General features: G+C 36.4%; 1 long non-coding RNA gene across 1 annotated transcript; it reads right to left on the reverse strand.

The window, feature by feature from the left end:
• Nucleotides 1-1,280: 1,280 nt before the first annotated feature.
• LOC147820880 (uncharacterized) lies at nucleotides 1,281-9,750 on the reverse strand. The gene is made up of 3 exons (XR_015448039.1): nucleotides 8,512-9,750; nucleotides 7,387-7,466; nucleotides 1,281-6,326 (listed from the first exon to the last, which is right to left on the reverse strand). It is a non-coding gene; the product is annotated as an uncharacterized LOC147820880 (long non-coding RNA).
• Nucleotides 9,751-16,722: the final 6,972 nt, after the last annotated feature.

Consider the following 16,722-nt stretch of genomic DNA (forward strand, 5'->3'; position numbering starts at 1 on the left):
TTTGTGCTGCCTTCTGATTTTTCATTAATTTCAATTAATCTTATAATAGTTCTTAGCATTGTGTAGCATCTGTTGGATTGATTTTTCATGGCCCCTTGGGGTTTTTTTTGGCAGTATGTAGTAAGTGGTTTTATTATAGGGATGGTAGTGTTGGTTCAGCATTGGAAGATCCACCCCCATAAATCATCATTTTAACAAAGGAAAGGAAAAAACCATATGATCCTGCAGAAAAAGTACTGGACTAAATTCTATAGCTGTTCATGGTAAAAGCTATCAGGAAACTAGAAGTAGAACAGAACCTTCTCAACAGATAAGACATACTTCCAGCAAAAACACCTTCTATTAATGGAAAAGATACAATGCTTTCTCCCTAAGGTAGGGAATGAGGGAAGATGTGCCTACTCTTCATCTGTCCATTAAACTTTGAAACATAGGCCCAAACCAAAATAGTCTGGCAATAAAAATAAACAAATAGCATAGGATTGGCAAGGTAGAAGTAAAATCTTTATATGTAGATGAAATGATCATCTACAGAGAAAATACTAAGAAATCTCTAAGAGACCCTAGAATTTGTATTTGAATTTAGCAGGATTAGAAAACACAAGGTATATAAAAAAATTCAGATCTATGTATACTTGCTATAAGTGAAGAATTGGATAGTGAAATTTAGAAGTTATGTAGGAGTAAAAAGGGCCTGGAAAACTAAAAAGAAAAAAAAAAACAGTGTTAGAAGACATTTATTACCTAATTTTAAGACTTCTTCTAAAGCTACAGTAATCAAGGCAATGTTGGCAAAAGGAAAGACGTAGATCAATGGAATAAAACAGAGAATCTAGAAATAGAACCACACATATGGTCTACTGATTTCTTTTTTTGGTACCGGGGATCAAACTCAGGACCTTGCGCTTGTAAGGCAGGTGGCAGAACCACTAAGTTAAATCCCTGGCCCTTGGTCCATTTATTTTTGAAAGATTATTTAACATTAGCATTTTATAGAACATAAATTCAACTCAAGAGCAGAGGAAAAGATAATGTTTTCAACAAATGGAACAAGAACACCTGGTATCCGTATGGAAAAAATTAACCTCAACCCTTTATTTCCATACATAAAAATAACTTGAAAGGATCTATGAACCTAAATATGAAAGACTAAAATTATAAAACGTTAAGAAGAAATTATAAGGGAAAATGTTCATGAATTTAGGATAGGCAAGAATTTGCTAGGATACAAAAACATGATGTATAAAAGAAAAAAATGATAAATGAGATTCCATCAAAATTTAGAACTTTAAAAGACATCATTAAGAAAATGAAAAGTAGTCCGTAACCAGAAGATATTTATAATACATATAACCTATGACCAGAAAATATAAAGAACTCTTACAGCTCATTAATAGCCAACCCAATTAAAAAGTAGACACAAGAAGATGATAAATAGCCAGTACAGCACAAGGAAAGGTGTGCAACACTAGAATCAGAAAAATACTAATCAGTACAATAACAAGATCATATTATACACTCATTAGGGAGATGAAGTTAAAGCTTTTAAAAGAACAAATGTCAGCTTAGGTGTGAACCAGTTAGACCTTTCTAATACTGCTAATGTGAATATAAAATGATAAAACCATTTTGGAAAACAATATAGAAATTTCTTGTATTACTGTTAAGAACCAACAGTTCTGTTCTTAAGTTTTTACTGAACAGGAATGACAACACATGTTCACAATAGATTTGCACATACAAGTTGACTATCCTTTATCTGAAATTCTTGGGACCAGAAGTGTTTCAGATTTTGGGTTGGAATCCACTTCATCTGCAAAGAGGACAGCTACTCCTGCTTTTTTTCAGGTTCCTGTCACATGGAGTATTGTTTTCCATCCTTTAACTTTCAGTCTATGAGTTTTTGAATTAAGTGTGTTTGTTGTATGCAGCATATTGTTGGATCTTGCTTCTTGACCCATTCTGCCAGTCTATTTCTTTTGACTGGTGTATTGAGACCATTAACATTGATAGTTATAACTGATACATATTGACTTATCAGTGTCATGACTTTTTCTTTTTGTTAGAGTCTCCCCCTTTGCATTTCATTTCTTGTCATGCCCAATGGATTCATTCTTCTGGGCTTCCTAGGGTTGTGATCCTCATTGTCTTTTCCTAGGATATTGTCTAAAATTTTTTGGAGTGCTGGTTTGGTATTCTTGAAGTTCCTAAGGTACTCTTTGTCATGAAAGTATCTTATTTCTCCATCAATTTTGAAAGATAGTTTTGCATCAATATTTTTGCATCAATCTGGGTTGGAGGTTGTTTTCCTTCAGGGCTTAAAATATGTCATTCTAAGCTCTTCTTGCCTTGAGGGTTTGAGTTGAGAAGTCTGCTGTGATTCTGATGGGCTTTCCTTTGTATGTGATTTGTTTCTTTTCTCTAACTGCTTGTAGAATTTTGTTCTTCTGTTGGGTTTCTGGAATCTTAACAATTATAGGCCTATGTGTAGATTTTTTTGATCATGGATAGTTGGAGTACTATATGCCTCCCTTATCTGTATGTCAAGTTTTTCCCCCCTCCTTGGGAAGTTTTCTGCCATCACTTTGGTGAACAGTTTTTTTTTACGTCATCTGCACTCTCCTGTTTCTTCATGGACTCTGATCAGTCTTATGTTATTCTTCTTTGCATCATCTAGCAGCTGCTGGATTGATTTATCATGGTCCCTTAGTATTTTAAAGAAATTTTTCTTTTCATGGTTACTAATTGCAATCTTCTGTATCTGAAATTCTGTGCTCACATTGGCTCATTCTGCTGCATAAACTTTCAATGGAGTTTTTAATCTCCTGGAGATCTGTTTGCATCTGTTTTATGGTTCCATTTGTTTCCTATGTTAGGATTCCATCATGTTCCTCAGCTCCTCTATTTTTATTTATTTATTTATTTGGTACTGGAGATCTAACTCAGGTCCTTGTGCTTCCAAGGCAGGCGGCGGAAACACTGAGCTAAAAATCCCCAGCCCAAATTCTTTTTTTTTTTTTTTTTGGTACCAAGGATCGAACTTGGGTCCTTGGGCTTGCGCAGCAGGTGGCGAAACCACTGAGCTTAATCCCCGGTGTCCTCTCTAGATTTATTAATCATGTCTTGCACTATGGGCACAATCTCTGCTGTTATCTGAGAAATTATTTCTGATTTCATTTTTTCCAGATCCTCTTCTGTTGCCAGTTCTGGGAGTCCAGGTGATTGAGTACCAGATTGTTCCATCTCATTTCCCTTTGGGGTTGCCTTAGGTGATCCAGAAGTCTGGTTTTGAGACTTGTTTTCGTGATTTCATTTTTTCCAGATCCTCTTTTGTTGCCAGTTCTGGGAGTCCAGGTGGTTGAGTACCAGATTGTTCCATCTCATTACCCTTTGGGGTTGCCTTAGGTGATCTGGAAGTCTGGTTTTGAGACTTGCATTTCAACAGATGCAGCCTGCTATGCCTTTGTTGAGGCAACTTTTTGCTCACCCAGTGGTCTTCAATTCTCAGCAAGCCACAGAGCTGCCTTTACTCTACTGCTGACCAGTACACTAATTCCTGGGTTAAGAAAGGTGGCCTTCTGGATCCCCGAGCTGACCTGTTGTCTGGGTGGGCTTCTGAGTGGGGCCTGTGAACACTTGGGGTGATATCTAGGTGTGCCACTGGCTAGGGCCCCTATGTAGCTGTTGTCTTGGAGGGTCTTTGGCTGGGGGCTGTGCACCCCAGTTCCTGTTGTGTGAGCAAGCTTCTGGCTAGGGTCTCATGCACTTACTGATGGCATTGGGGTGAACCTCTGGCTGTTGCTTGTGTGCCTGTGCAGCTGTTTTTCAGGCAGGCCCTTGGCTTGGGCTGGTGTGCCCCAGCCTCTGGGGTCAGGGCAGAGCCCTAGCTGGGATCTGCTTGCAGCTGCGCTGCTCTGGTCCACACTTCTGCTCCCCCAACTAAGGTGGTCTGGTGTGCCTTTATTGCAGAGATTTTCTTCACTTTTCCGGTGGGCTTTAATTTTCATCAAGGGGCCTCAGAGAGGCCCTCTTTCTGATGTTCACTTCTATTCTATCTTCTCAAGCTCAGAACAGTGTCCTTTATGACCCCTGCAACTCTGCAGTGTGGATCCAGGTAATGGTTTGGCACAGCTGGGTGTGGCGGGGGGGGGGGGATGTCCTGGTGCCTGAGTGGCTCACCTCCTTGGTGCTCTGGGGTAGTGGTACAGTGGTCCCTTGGTATTTTTAAAGAAGTCTTTCATCTGATAATCACTAAGCACAGCCCTATCTTCTAGATCTAATATTCTATCTTCACATTGGTTGATTCTGCTGTGTATATTTTCAATAGAAATGTTAACCTCCTGGATTTGTATTTGAGTCTGTTTTATAGAATCCAATTCTTTTTTATGTTGGGCTTTGGTTGTTTCCATGTTTTTGCTTTTTTAAATAAAAGCTCCTCTATTTTTTAATTGATATCTACTCTGGATTCACTAATCATTTCTTTTATTATAGTTAGCACCTTTTTAATCATCTGTGTAATTGTTTCTGTTTTGGCTTTTTTAGGAGACTTATTCCTATGTTTTGTTACTTCCACTGTTCCTGTTTCAGAAAACTCAGCTGGGTGGCTTTTGATTTCTTTCATATCAATGCCCCGTCTTTGCCTTGGATAAGTTGGGGTTGTTGGGTTGCATCTTGCTTCCATGTTTTCTCATTTTCTTTCCTTTCTCTTTTTATTATTATTATTTTTGGTGAATATTTGTTTCCTGCCTTGAGGCTTATAAATTGCTTATGGTGTGCAGCTTTATTATGATATTTTATATATAGTATATGACTACTTTTAGGATATGACTTCTTTTCAGAGATGTCTTCTAGGTGTAGCTGACTTTTGGCCTTTGAGTATCTCTTGGGATCCTGCCTCTTCTGTTCATTAGGGATGCAAGTTGCAGTCTGTTTGGTCTAGCACACAGTTCTTTGGTACTGTACTATAATATTATTTATGACCCCCAGACAACCTAGGTATTGGTGTACAGGAAGATCAACTGATTAGAACAACTATGTCACCTTGGCTAATGTGGTACAATCAGTAATAACAATAGCATCCAACACAGACTGAAAAATGACAAACTGTAAAAGCTAATAATTTGCCACCTTTAACCAAAGGTACAAGACTCATAGTTATATAAAAAATCTAAGACAAATCAGAAAAAAATATATACAGTAAATATCCACGCCATAGAGTAAGTTTACCTTAGAAGAAGAAAATTTAAAAAGGAAAAAAGAAAAAAATAGAGAAATGAAAGAGCAAAAAGAGATTAGAAATGAGGCTGAAGGACAAAGGAATATTTCCCAAGCCTCAGAAAACTTGGTGAGAAAGACAAGAGGGAAGAAAAGAAGGGAAAAAAAGAAGAAAACAAAACAAAGAAACTAAAATCAATTTTCACACTCACAAAAAACCAAACAGTCAAAAAAAAAAAAAACCTTAACAAAAATAAAATAAAATTTAAAAATCAAAATAAAAGAAAAAAATTCTCTGTGATTTCAATTTTATGGTTATCTCCTGGAATCTACAGTTTTGTGGCAATGTCCAATTCAAGGAGTGACTCTGCTCTTGCTGGTAGACAAGGTAGGCAGCCAAAGCTCAGATTCATGCTCAGTAATCAGCAGCAAACCCACAGTAAGAAAGATTAGGGCATGGTGCCAGTTCTGGGACTTTCAAATCCACAGAAGTTCAGGTTGAACCTGACCTCTCTGGTCATGGGGGTGGGGCATGAGTCATTTAGCTTATACCACTCTGGGTATCTCTTGCCAGCCTGACCACAGGTCCCTAACCATGGATGTCTTCTATGGCTGGCCCTCACCTAGTCACTGTGAGAGTTTAACCCCTGAAATGAAGCCAACATGCAGCTGCTCTGAGTCCCAGGTTCAGTTGGTTACTCCCTAAAGTGGAATCCAACCAAGAACCCTCTCCAGGGATATACCAGATGTTTGAACTGGAGTCACTTACCAACTGTTGTAGCACACAGCATCCACTGCTCTGTTCCACTAGTGCATTTCTTCCTGAAGGCCTCTGGAGTTCCCCACTTCCACTATGTCTCTGTAGAGTCAATCTTCCCTTCTCATGAGCCAAGAGCTGGGGAGAGAGTGCAGATTTCCCCTTCCTTTTTCTGCATTGTGGTCAGTTTCTTCAATTTCTCTGCAGGCTCCAATTTTCCCTCCAGATTCTTCCTGGGTCCCGGAGATCCACCTCTCTTCTTCTTTTCTTTCTAAGGTTTTCCAGTGTCTGCATTCTGAATCTTGGAGAGGCTGCTTTGTGACTGCTTACCATTCTGCCATCTTCCCAGAAGTCCCTGAGAGAAGTCTTAATAATCAGTGATGCAAGAAGACAGGATTTTAAGCTGTAGTAAATATTTCTAAGGGTCTTAAAGAAACAAACTGCCATGTTATAGAAGGCACAGAGCAGAGAATAGCAGACAGGCTTTAGGAACTGAGAATGGCCACCAATTGAAGCTAGCAAGAAATCCAGGACCCTAAGGTATTGAATGTAGATATCTACAACCCTAAGGTATTGAATGATACTAACCCAAATGAACTTGGAAGAGGTTTCCACAGTATAGATAAATGCCCATCCATGGTTGCTGCTTGATTTTAGTTTTATGAGACCCCCAAAGGAAATCTCAGCTAAGGCTGATCCAAACTTTTGACCTACAGAACTATGAGATAATAAATGAGTGTTGTCTTAAACCACTAAATTTATGGTAATTTATTAATAACATATCCCTACTGCAAGGATGTGAGTTTTGTTTTGTTTTGTTTTGTTTGAGACAGAGTTTCTCTGTGTAGTTCAGACTGACTTTGAATTCACTATGTAGTCCAGGTTGCCCTTGAATTTGTGGTGATCCTCCTGCCTTAGCCTGCCAAATGCTGGGATTATAGGTATGTGCCACTATGCCCAGCTAGGATGTAGGAATTTGAATGCAATGGGTGATGCAGATATCAGTGTTTCAGGCATAACAAGGCACATTTATAATTTCAGCACTCAGGAGATGGAGGCTAGAGAATCATGAGTTCAAGGCCAGCCTAGGGTACATAGTGAGACCTTGTCTCAAAAACAAAACAAAACAAAAAACAAAAAGAAAATTTAAAAAACAGATATCAGTTTTAATATTCTAGTATTCTTACTGATATAATTGGTATATCAAGAGATGTAACAAGATATCATTGTAAGCAAAATATAAAAAGAAAAACATACTCCAACATCAGCTTGACTAGAAGGGAGGAAGGTAGGGAAGAAGGAAAAAAGTAAGGACGCAAAAAAGGAAGGAAGGAGGGAAGGAGCAAGGAAGGGAGGGAAAGAAACAATAGTTAAGCAGGCCTAGAAATCACAAGTTGCCTGAGAGGGTAACTAACCTCCCTTTAACATTGCTTCCTGGCGCATCACCTCTTCATCCTGAATTCTTATCTGTACATGAGATGACCCCTTCATTCCCCTAGAAAAAAATCAGTGTTATATTGGGGTATAGCATTCCCATGTTTTTGTACTTCTGAGAGCCAAAAAAAATTAATCATCTAATTTATGTTTTAGAAATTTTTATCAATATCTTAGGTAAAATTTGTTTTTGTTACCCTGTGTTATATTTTTAGATAATTCCAAGTACATTCATTTTCTTATGTTTGAGGCTTCACTAATATTGATTTTATTAACACTGTCTTTAAACTATGGTGTGGTATTTCCCTGAATTTCAAACACAAGTGTCCCACAAGTCATCTGGTACCTGACACTAAAAAGAAAAACCCAGAGTAGAGGAAATAATCTTTCTGACAGAATCACTCCCAAGTGTTAGAGTAAGGGTGGTAACATTATCACTTTTGTTAAGGGTAACTTGTATTCCTTAAAGCTCAAAGGCAGCTCAGCCTTGAATCTCAAACCTGGTATTTGTGAGCTGCTCCTAGTTGTTTGGTGTAGTGGATTTCCAAAAATCTTGTATCCTTCTAACCATAAACTTAACATAAGCTTGTTTAAAAATTCAACTATTTAAGAAAATGCAATTTACAAAGTGAAACTCTCACAATTTAATCACAGATAAGCATTGATAACAGTTTTGTATATATAAATTAGACAGATATTTTTAAATTTAGAAATTAGAGCACACTACAATTATATATACTGTCCTGAGACTTGCTTTTTAAAAGAAAAATTAATGTATGATAAATGAATTTCTATATTAGTGCTAATAGACCTACCAGCTAAGATGAATTAATTCCTTCACTGCTCTTTGTTTTTGTATTTTGTTTTTTGTTTTTGTGGTTCTGGGGATGAAATCTGGGACTTCATGAATGGCAGGGAAGTGCTCTACCACTGAACTCCACCTTTGCCCTCATCTTGTTAAAAAAGTATATAGGGCTGGGGATTTAGCTCAGTGGTTTCACAAGGACCCGAGTTCAATCCCCAGTACCAAAAACAAAAAAAGTATATACATAGCTAACATAAATGCAGAATTCAATATATGATGCTATGCTAAGTGCTCTACTTACATAATTTTCATTTCTTTTCTTCCTTTATTTTCTTCTGAGACAGGGTCTCATTGTGTAGTCCAGGCTGGTCTCAAACTCATGGCCATCCTCCTGCCTCAACCTCCCAAGTGCTGGGATTATAGGTGTGCGCCACCACACACAGCTTGCATTATTTTCATTTCTAAAAAATGTTTTGAGGTAAGTGAAATTTATTATTCCCCTTTTAAAAATCAGTATTAAACTGAAATTAAATACATCTCAAGACTGATAAAGGGACTTGCTAGAACTAAGGCATGCGTACATGCTGTCTGCATTAGTCATAATGCATTATTGCCTTAGGTGATAAACATGAGGTGCTTCAATTACTGCATTTGTCTTGTCCTTCACCTATACCTAGTCTTCTCACTAAATTGTAAATTTAGTGAAATTAAATTATTGCTTTTTGGTGTCCTTACACCACTCTGTAAAGTGCTTTGAACAGGATGGGTGCAGTATTAAATGTTTTTGGGATGTGAAAGCAACATCTCTGCTCAAGAGATGTAATGTTTACATGGTCATATGATTGGGTGACAAAAAAATCAATGAGTATATTTTCCTTCCAAACCCCAAATCAAAGAATCTTCTAAGTACATTAAAATTATGCCCATCTACACACCCTATGCTTGTTATTTTTCCCTCTTGCTTGCTGCTTTCCTAATGATATATTATTTGTAACCTGCCAAAATTAAGGAGGTTTGGGGCCAGGGATTTAGTTCAGTGGTGCCACTGCCTGCCTTGCAAGTGCAAGGTCTCGAGTTTGATCCCCGGTACCAAACAAACAAACAAACAACAACAAAAAACACCACCAAAATTAAGTAGGCTTCTATTCTGTAAGCAAAACCATATTGCTAGCCTTCTCACCACAATAAGATAGAAGTTTTAGGATTAAATGACAGGGATCTGTTGTTGTAAGGTTTTATTATCCTTTCCCTATTAAATGCAGTGTCAAGTGAAACCTAGATATTATTCACATTATTCTTGCCTTCTGCCTGAAGGTGTGGTTCTTCAAATTTTGAGTTGTTTTAGACCCCAAAGTTAGTTGTTATACAGCTGAACTCTTTGAACTTAATCTGACAGCCATATATTCCAAAAGCAATAGTGTCAAATGACACAGCTTCAGGGTCAGAGATGTAGCATAGTGATAGAGCACTTGGCTAGCATGCACAAGGCCCTTGCACCAGTTCTCAGCTTTGCTAAATAAATAAACACAGTTTCAAACATAGCATAAAATGTGGACCCATGATTACATCCAAGGATATCCTTTTTTACTTTAGGAGACTGAAAGTCAAGCTCCTCCCCAGTTTCTATAATAATAATGAAGTATGACTTTTCAACAAAAAGATTTTTAGCAGGGGATTTGTAGGCATTCCTACTTATCCATCTGCAAAGTGACATAGACTTTAACATGTTTTGCTTAAGAACAGCAGATAATGTTGGTCCACTTGCTTCACAGAAAACAATAAAATGACTACAAGTTGATATTAAAGGGTCTTAGGTTCCATGTAGTAGGTTTTCCCAAGCATCTTGAATAACCTTTGGCAACTGTACTGTGGAATTCTGTATGTCTGGTGAAATTCTTCTTAAATATAAACTCCTAATTATGAGGGCACATGTTTTAAGACCTTAAGATTGCCTTTGGGTCTCTTTATAAGCTTTAAAGGGATGTTCAGGGCTCTATACCACATACCTGGTCTTACTAAAATCTTTGTATATTCTAGAATCCTGTTTTAAGTCATGCTTGGATAATTTATTTATTCAATATGTACTTTTGAGAGCTTACATTATAGGAGACACTAATAAATCCTAGAATAATAGTGGTGAAATATTGGTTGACAAAGCAGACATATTAGTGGACAGCAAATCTGTATAAGAATGTCAGGAAATCTCCAATGCCAATATTCCTTAAACACTTTAAGGAAGTTGAAAGGGAAAAAGTACTCCAAAAGTGATTCCTAGAAGCAAGCATTACCCTGATTCTAAAACTAGATAAGGATCCAACCAAAAGAGAGAACTACAGACCAGTCTCTCTAATGAACATGGATGCCAAAATCCTCAACAAAATACTGGAAAATAGAATGCATCGAAAAGATCATACATTATGACCAAATAGGCTTAATCCTAGGGATGCAAGGATGGTTCAACACATGCAAGTTAATAAATGTAATACACCACATAAACAGAATCAAGCACAAAAATCACATGATCATCTCAATAAATGTAGAAAAAGCCTTTGACAAAATCCGACATCTATTCATTATAAAAACTCTGAAGAAAATAGGTATAGAAGGACACTCAATCTGATAAAAGTCATTTATGACACATCTACTGCCAACATCTTATTAAATTGGGGAAAGTTGAACGTTTCCCCTCTAAAATCAGGAATAAGACAAGAATGTCCACTCATACCAGCCCTGTTCAATATAGCCCTTGAAAGATAAGCCAGAGCAATCAGGCAAGAGAAAGAAATGACAGAGGTATGTAGAGAAAAGAAAGAAGTCAAATTATCATTGTTTGCAGATGACATGATCCTCTACATAGATTACCCCAAAAAATCCAGCAAAGACTCCTAGAATTAATAACAAACTTTAGCAGTGTAGCAAGATACAAAACAAACACACAAAAATCAATAGTATTCCTGTACACCAATAATGAATTCACTGAGAAAGAAATTAAGAAAACAATACTATTCATAATAGCATCAAGAAAAAATACATACTTAGGAATTAATGTAACTGAGGAAGTGAAAGACCTTTACAAGGAAAAGAAGGCCAAAGAGGGCATTTAAAAATGAAAAGATATTCCCTGTTCCTGGATAGATAAAACTAATATAGTCAAAATGGTCATACTTCCAAAACTGATACACAAATTTAATGCAATCTCATAAAGTACCAACAACATTCTTCCCAGAAGTAGAGAAAATTTGAAAATTCATATGGAACGAGAATAGCAAAAGCAATCCTAGGTAACAGGAGCAAAACAGGAGGCATTGCCATCCTGAATTTCAAGTTACAGTGGACTCTTGACTTATGAACTCAATTCATTCTTGAGGACTGGTTGTAACTCAAGTTGGTCAATTGAAGACTCAGGCTCATCTACATAGCCTTCAAAGTCTCTTTCCTATGTACAGGTAGATCTCAGTGTCCTTAGAGAGATTTTGGGCTAGGATTTCTCAATTAGCCTCACACAAGAAATGATATTATAATGTTCCTCCCAGAACTCTTTAATGGTTAAATCTGTATCTGAGACCACCTGGAAGCACAAGCTGCTGACATATGGTTTGTAACTCAAGACTTTGTTCGTAAGCTAAATTAAAAATTCCATTCATAACCCAAGTGGTTCATATGTCAGGCTGGTCTTAACTAGAGAGTCCACTTTATATTACAAAGTTACAGTGATAAAAGCAGCATGATACTGGCACAAAAACATATATGTGGATCCATGGAACAAAATAGAGGATTGAGAAACAACTCTAGGCACATCAGCCACCTAATGTTTGACAAAGGGCCCAAAAACATACATTGGAGGAAAGATAGCCTCTTTAATAAATGATACTGAAAAAACTGGCTATCCACATAGAGAAGATTGTATCTAGACTCGTATCTCTTACTATATATTAAACTAAAATAAAAATGGATCAAAGATCTAAATGTTAAAACTGAAACACAATCTACTGCAAAATAAAATAGGTAAAACTCTTGAAGACTAGGTGTAGGCGAGAACTTTCTGAACAAAACTTCAACTGCACAGGAAATAACATCAAGAATCAACACATAGGATCATGTAAAATTAAAAACCTTCTGCACAGCAAAGGAAACAACCAACAGAGTAAAGAGACCACGTAAGAATGGGATCTTGTCTTGTTTATAAACTTTTATTGTGACTATATTTTGATATTTGGAATTCCTAGTCTCCTTAAATGTTTTTTATAAAATTTTTCTTGCCAGTCTTACCAGTTCTGTCCCATGAATTTTAGAATTACTTTGTCAAGTACTCCCTTCTCCAAACAATTCCTGTTGGAAATTTTTTTTTTTTTGGTACCGGGGATCAAACTTGGGACCTTGCGCTTGCGAGGGAGGCGCCGGAACCACTGAGCTAAATCCCCGGCCCTCCTGTTGGAAATTTAATAGGGGTTACATGTTAATGTAGGCTGCATTTAGCATATTTATATACCTTTCAGGTTTTTCATGAATATCAAGAGGACTTAGTTATAAGGAGCAAAGATTTATTTGTATTATCTTGAAAAACTAGGAGATTATCATAAGGAAAATAATAGATATTTATTTATAATTTGTATAATTTCTGAAGTTTGCTGTTTTCTTCATAGCACACATCTTTTAAAAATTACTTAAGATGGGGCCGAGGATTTAGCTCAGTGGTTCTGCCGCCTGCCTCATTACTATCATGAATAAAATTACTTTTATTTGTATTTTCTTATAGAGGAAAGTTATTTTTAATGCTTTATAAAATTCAACCATTTTACCAAATTCTATTATTTCTAGCAGTTTTTCCACTGATTGTTTTGAGGTTACTTAACAGTATATATTGGATATCTTGCTACACTATAACATTAACACACAAAAGTATATAGTGCTTATTTGATACCAGAAACTGTTTCTAAATGCTCCTTATTTTATTGAGGTGGAAACTGAGGCTAAGTATTGGAGTCAGTAGATGAAACCAGGTAATCTGGCTCCAGAATTCAAGCAAAAATTGCTACATTAAACCAACTGATAATATTCTTCAGTATGTAGAGCACACCTTGTTCTCCTCTCCAGACATTCACACAGTATTGTTTTCTGTGGGCGGAACAGTGGATATATTTGTCAATGATTTGCTATTAAATATAATGATGCAATGATTAACCTCATACACAGATAATTTCATATGCATGTATATAACTTTGGTTTATTACCAAAGGTGGAACTTCTGGGCTGAAGGAGATATACGTTCTTATTTTTCAAAACTATACCAACATTCCTAGCAAACTAGAAATCAATAGGAAATGCTTTAAGTGGATAAAGAATATCTATGAAAATTACAATATCATATTTAATGCTGATGAAGGAACAAGGCAAAAATGTTTGTTTTCTCCATTTCTATTAACATTTTGTTGCAGATACTAACACAAAGATTTAAAAAGCATTAATAATCACTAAGGAAGTACAATTATCTCCATTTAGAAATAATATGGTGGTTTATATTTTTTAAATCCCAAGAACTCTATAACAACTCCTGAATAAATGAACTCTGAGGTCCAAAAATACAAAGTTAATATAAAAATATTTATTGTATTTTTATTACAGTAAAAATAACTGGAAAATGAAAATTTTTAATTCTCAAAAACTGTAAGATTATTTAGGAATGAATGTAATAAACAATGTCAAATATGATGCATGCCTGTAATCCTTGCACTGAGGCTGAGGTGGGAGGAATGGAAACACCAGCCTAGCCTGGGCAAATTAGTGCCTTGACCCTGTGTTAGTTATTTTTCACTCATTGCTGAGATAAAATACCCAACACCCAAAGTTAAAGGCGAAAGAGTTTATTCAGCTCAGTTTGCAGAGGTTTTAGTCCATAATTGGCTGGCCCCAAGGCAGGGCGGCAAAGGGTCAACAGTTCATGGCAGAAGACAGCAAAAGCAACAAGAGACCTTAACAGCATCTTTCTGCCCCTTTTATCTTATCCAGACTACTTAGGGTAGGTAGCATTCACACCCTTATTTCTAATGCTCTAGGGCCTAGCATTGCAGCATGAATCAGCCACATACTCTAGATCCAGCAACCCTTGAAAAAGCCCCACCTAAGACTGCACGAGGCTTTAGGGGGACATCTAGACACAAGCAATAACAGACTCTGTCTCAAGATTTAAAAAAACATTTTTAAAAAAGGGCTGGGGGTTGGGCCAGGGATTTAGCTCAGTGGTTCTGCTGCCTGCCTTGAAAGCGCAAGGACCCCAGTTTGATCCCCCATACAAAAAAAAAAAAGGGCTGAGGGTATAGCGCAATACAAAGGCCCTGAGTTCAATTCCCAGTACTGTAAGAAAGAGAAAGACAGAACAGAGAAAGAGAGATAAAGAAAGCAAGACAGAGGTAAGAATAGAAAAGGTCTCAACATTGAAAACTACAAAACAATGCTAAGAGAATTTAAAGACCTAAAGTACATAGTAGAATGATCATAGTCATAGATTATACTATTGTCAAGATGAAAATTCTTCCAAGTTGATCTATAGATTTAACACAACCCCTTATCTACCTAAATTCCACCAGCTTTTAAAATTAGAACCAGCAAGCTAACGCAAACATTTATATGGAAAAAATATTTATATGGAAATTCAAAAGTCCCAAATAAAGCAACTAAAAAGAAGAACAACGAATTTGTCATATTTATCCTGTTATCAAACCTTACTATAAAGTTATGGTAATAAAGAGAGTTGGTTACTGGTGAAAACATTGATGCCAATATAACAATAAAGCCCAGAAATAAATCTCCACATGTAGGATCAATTCATTTTTGACAAAGGTAACATGATTATTCAATGGAGGAAAATAATATCTTGTCAACAAATACTTAATCAATAGGCTATAAGCCTGGAAAAACTGAATATTGTGCTTAAAAAATAAATCAAAATTGGTTATTCACCTACAACTAAATTCTAAAGCTATAAAACTTAAGGGAGAAAATCTTTACCAGTTTGAGGCAAACAAGTTTCTTAAATATACACATAAAGCAAGAATCATGAAGCAAAAATATATAGAGAGATAAAAATAAAAATCTTTGCTCTTTGAAAGACATTATTTTAAAGAATGAAAGACCAAGCCTCAAACATGAAGTAACTATTTGCAACACATGTATCATACAAAGTGCTTATATTCTGAATATGATATTTATTTATTTATTTTTCCTGAATATGATTTTTAAAAGAAAAACTGCTACAATTTAGTACTAAGAAAACAATCCAATAAAAATGTGCAAAATATTTGAACTGACACTTTACAAAGAAGCTATATGTGAGTAAAAGTATATGAAAAGATATTCAATATCACTGATCATCAGAGAAATGTAAATTAAAGCCACCATGAAAAATCATTGCATACTGTTAAAATGGCTAAATTTTTAAAAAGTGATATCTGATTGGTGAGGAAGTGGAACTAGAACTCTTATAACACTGCTGATGAAAATATAAAATATTACTACCATCTTAGAAAACAATTTGAGTTTCTTAAAAAGTTAAGCACTTGTCTACCATATGACTCAACCATGTGCTAGCAGACATTTTCTGCTTATGAGAAATGAAAGCACATGTCTAAAGCCTTTTCTAAATATATTTATATTTGTTTCCAAATAACAATGTATTATTATTTGTAACATTGCTTGTGCTCTAACCCAAGGCCACAGATATTTTACTCCAATATTTTCTTTGAAGAGTTTTATGGTTTTTAGCTCTCACATTTAGGACTTTGATCCATTTTGGGTGAATTTTATTGTATTATATGAGGTAGGTATCCAAATTCATTCTTTTGCATGTTGATAAGGTCTGTAATTTCTTAGGGAGAAGTAAAAGAAATGTCTACCTTCAAATTGGGATGGCATTGAAAGAGCAAGAATGACAAGTCCAGTGTGGCAAGTTAGTGGGTTTACTAGGGGTTACTTATGGAGCAAGGGCCAGCTGTCCTATTGATCTCACTACCTTCACTAATTAACCTACTGTGTTATAGCTCTTGTTAAAATAGCAAAAACCAGGATCAAAGACAAGTCCCTGAGAAGTTAAGTGTATTATGCTACCATCCCATCCTCAGGAATTTTGTCAATCTCTGCAAGCACAATCAACCCACCATGATGGATGAACATGTTATGCACACAGGTCCCCCCAGGCAGCTAAACAGCAGTCCACTGCAAAATGGTATTACTTTTCCTAGGGTTTAGAGGACAATTCTCCCTATTCTCCACTCCTTCCTCCAGGTTTTACATTCTCCAATTAGAGCTAAATGTGCCATTGGGAGGTAGGACCTGGTAGAAGAGGTGAGTCACTGGAGGTGTGATCTGGAAGTGTATATTTCCCTTCCTTGCTCTTCCCTTCACACTCTGCTTCCTGGCCTCCATAACATCAGCAGCTTTCCTCTTCCTGGTGCTGCCACCATACTATGTCTGCCTTGGAACTAGCCAACTATGGACTACAAACATGAACCCAAATAAA

Source organism: Heterocephalus glaber, unplaced genomic scaffold (genome assembly GCF_053883595.1).
Source record: "Heterocephalus glaber isolate CG9 unplaced genomic scaffold, H.glaber_assembly_v1.0 deba00001788, whole genome shotgun sequence".
Classification (NCBI taxonomy): domain Eukaryota; kingdom Metazoa; phylum Chordata; class Mammalia; order Rodentia; family Bathyergidae; genus Heterocephalus; species Heterocephalus glaber.